Below are 3,626 nucleotides of genomic sequence, written 5' to 3'. Positions count from 1 at the left end.
ACACTTCTTTTTCGTTCGTCGGGATTCTATTCCTGATGGGATGAGCTTGCCTACTAAATGGGTTCATAAGGGTAGGAGATTTGTAGGATAAAGTATCTTTTTGCAAACGATTCATTTTGATATGGTTTGTTTTTTGACAGTTGTGTTTGAGGATTTGATAAAGCTTAGGAAGGATACGAAGAAAAGGCTCAAGGCATTGTTCAAGATTCTAGCAGAGAAAAGGGAGTTTTGGTTAGAGGAAGAAACGGGATAGACAAGTGTGATTGCCGCAAAACCTGCTGAAAGCATGAATTCCAGTAAGTGTTTTGGGGATTTTAGGTTTTCTAGGAATTTTGTTATCTTGAAAATAACTTGATGAATCATTGTGTAGGGATGCCAATGCCAAAGTCTTTTAGCTTGGTGGATTTGAATGATCTTATTGAGGATAGACCAGTGGTGAAACAAGAACATTCGAAGACACTTTCCCCTTCGATGAGAATTCCAACGACCCGCCAGAAAAGTGCTGCACAGAAGAAGAGGAAAGCTACTACTTCAGCTTAGACCGAGCCTTTTGCTGATATGACCACTACTGATGCTATGGAGAAGCTTCAAGCTCTTGCTAACTTTCTCGGAACTGTAAATACTTTTTTGCTTATCCTAAAAATAATAATCTGCAGAAAAACTAATATTAATTTGGGAATAACAGAAAACCGAAAGTTACCGTCAGATATCCCAAGATGTTGAATTTTCCAAGAAGGAGGTCGAAGCCAAGCTCGCCGATCTTCTACAGGCTGTTAACATCAAGGACAAGCTGCTCAAAAATAAGGATAAAGAGATTTCGGATCTCAAAGCCACATTTGAGTCAGAGAAGACTGAGTTTCTTGAGGATGCTAAGAAGTGTGCAAACGCCAGCATTCTGGAATCGATGATCAAGATGTCCGAGGAAGTACAAGCGAAGGGTCATGTGATGGAGTCTTGGAATTCTGGAGCTTGGAAGAAAAATCTCAAGGTGCTAAGGGGGGGGGGGAGATTGAAGAGGGTGAGACGGCTAGGACTTCCGAGGTGATCAAGGATGCTGGAGCTGATAAGGATGTGAAGGAGACTAAGGCTGGGGAGATGACAGATTTGGAGAAGAAGGAAGGTGATGATGCTGAGGGTGGAAAGGTCTAAACCTGGTTTTCCAGGTGGTTTTTATGTGTTTTGAATGGTTGTTTTGAACAATTTCTATTTTGGTTATGTATGGATAATGTAGTATGCTTAGGATAATGGTTTGGGTGGAGGGATCCTGGTTCAGGACGAAGCCCAAACTGTCTTTTACTTTCTTCACTTAGAACAATTATGATAGTTCGGGTGGATGGGCTCCGTTTTGAGTGAAACCCAGACTATCTTTTTCTGCATTATAATATTAGCACAACTTTTTATGACTTATATTGGCATGCTTTCACTTTTTCTGTTTTTAGAAAAATCTAAGTTTCATGAAAAATCTTTTAGTAAAAAGTTTAAGTTTTACCAATAAACCAATATCAAGTCATCAATTTTATATAATATGAAAGATAAAATACTTGCAAATAGTAAATCATACCAGAACCGTGTATCAATTAACCTGGAAATTGTCCAGACCGTCTTATCCTTGCAATAAGAGCATTGTTTAGAATATTCCTCTAATCCTGGGAATATAGAATCATGACATTAGCATTAACCTGAAAATATTTTTAGAAATTCTGGCGACAAGGCCTTTTAGAAGAGATGAAAAATCTCTTAAACCATTAGAAACGAACTTGCGACTAGGCCTTTTAGAAGAGATGTAAATCTCTTAACCCTTAAGAATGGACTGGCGACAAGGCCCTTTAGAAGAGATGTAAATCTCTTTAACCTTAGATTATGGTACGTCTACCATAAACTTATTATTCAAACCAATAGCCGAGGATAACGAGGTAACAAGTCACTATATTTCATGTGCTGGCCCCGCCTCTCAAACTAAGGCCGAATAAATCATGCGCTATAGGCGTCTTAAGAAGAGATGAAGATCCCTTAAACCTCAAGATCCACACCATTAGCCGAGGATAACGAGGTAACAAGTCACTATATTTCATCTGCTGGCCCCGCCTCTCAAACTAAGGCTGAATAATCGTGCTCTACAGGCGACTTAAGAAGAGATGAAGATCCCTTAAACCTTAGAAGAGGTGAAAACCCCTTATACCTTAAGGATAAGCTGGCGACAGAGCCCTTAGAAACTGGCGACGAAGGCCCAAGTTGAATATATTTCCTCATATCTACAAAACGGTTAACTCTAAGTGAGGGGTGGGTGTTAGCAAGGCTAACACCCCTCCGATGCTTAAGTCAGTACCTTGTTTGAAGAATAATAATAATAATGAAAATGAATAAAAGTTTAAGTTTGAATACATACCTTGACTGTTTAGTATAACAGTTATCCTTGGGATAGAAGTCTTACATGAAATATTTTTTGAGATGTATAGCATTCCAAGCCCTTGGTAGTAAGTCACCATCCAAAGTAGATAATTTGTATGCCCCATTTCCTGCTTCCAAGTCAATCAGGTAAGGACCTTCCCACTTTGGTGCGAGCTTCCCATCCGTAGGATTGTTAGTATTTTGAAAAGCTTTTCGGAGAACCAAATCCCCTTCTTGAAACCTTCGAACTCTGATATTCTTGTTGTAGGAATTTGCTATCTTCTGTTGATAAGAAGCCATTCTGATCTTTTCCAAATCCCGGAGTTCTTCTACCACATCTAGATCTTCAAGTAGGCTTCGAGTGTTATCTTCGGGATTTTGATGAGTGACTCTGGCTGTTGGGATAACCATCTCTGTGGGGATAACTGCTTCAGATCCAAACACTAATGAGAAAGGAGTCTGACCAGTAGCATTCTTCGAAGTGGTTCTATCTGCCCAAAGAACGAAAGGAAGTTCCTCGGCCCATTTTCCTTTTTTAGACCCCAACTTTTTCTTCAGGTTATTGATGATGATTTTGTTGCTTGATCCGGCCTGTCCATTAGCCTGAGGGTGGACAGGTGTTGATGTGATCATCTTGATTCCCCAACTGGCACAAAAGTTGGTTGTTCTTTTGCCGATGAATTGTGAGCCATTGTCACCCACTATCTCTGCTGGAATCCCAAATCTAGTCAAGATATTGCGCTTGATGAATGAGATGACTTCTTTTTCTCTGACTTGAACAAAGGCTTCCGCTTCGATCCACTTCGAGAAATAATCTATCATAGCCAGCATAAAGACTTTTCCTCCTGGAGCTCTTGGTAGTTTCCCCACGATATCCACTCCCCACTTCATGAAAGGCCATGGGGATATAATGGGATATAATGGTTCTGCTGGCTGGTGTAGAATGTTGCTATGTCTCTGGCATGCATCACATTTCTGAGAATAATTCATATCATCCCTCTTCATCGTTGGCCAGAAATACCCCGTCCTCGGGATTTTGGAGAATAGAGCTCTGCCCCCAGTGTAGTTCCCACAATCTCTATCATGGATATCTTGAAGAACTTCTTGAGCTTCTGCCTTCTCCAAGCACCTAAGATATGGTCCTGCAAGAGATTTTCTATATAATATATCATTCATTATAGTGTATGGGATTACCTTTATGCGAAAAGCTCTTGGTTTTTCATCTTTGGGGATAACCC

The sequence above is a fragment of the Bidens hawaiensis genome, unplaced genomic scaffold (assembly GCF_021521415.1).
Source record: "Bidens hawaiensis isolate Kalapana, Puna unplaced genomic scaffold, B.hawaiensis_p1.1 tig00020425_1, whole genome shotgun sequence".
Lineage (NCBI taxonomy): Eukaryota > Viridiplantae > Streptophyta > Magnoliopsida > Asterales > Asteraceae > Bidens > Bidens hawaiensis.
This window is presented reverse-complemented; position numbering follows the sequence as displayed.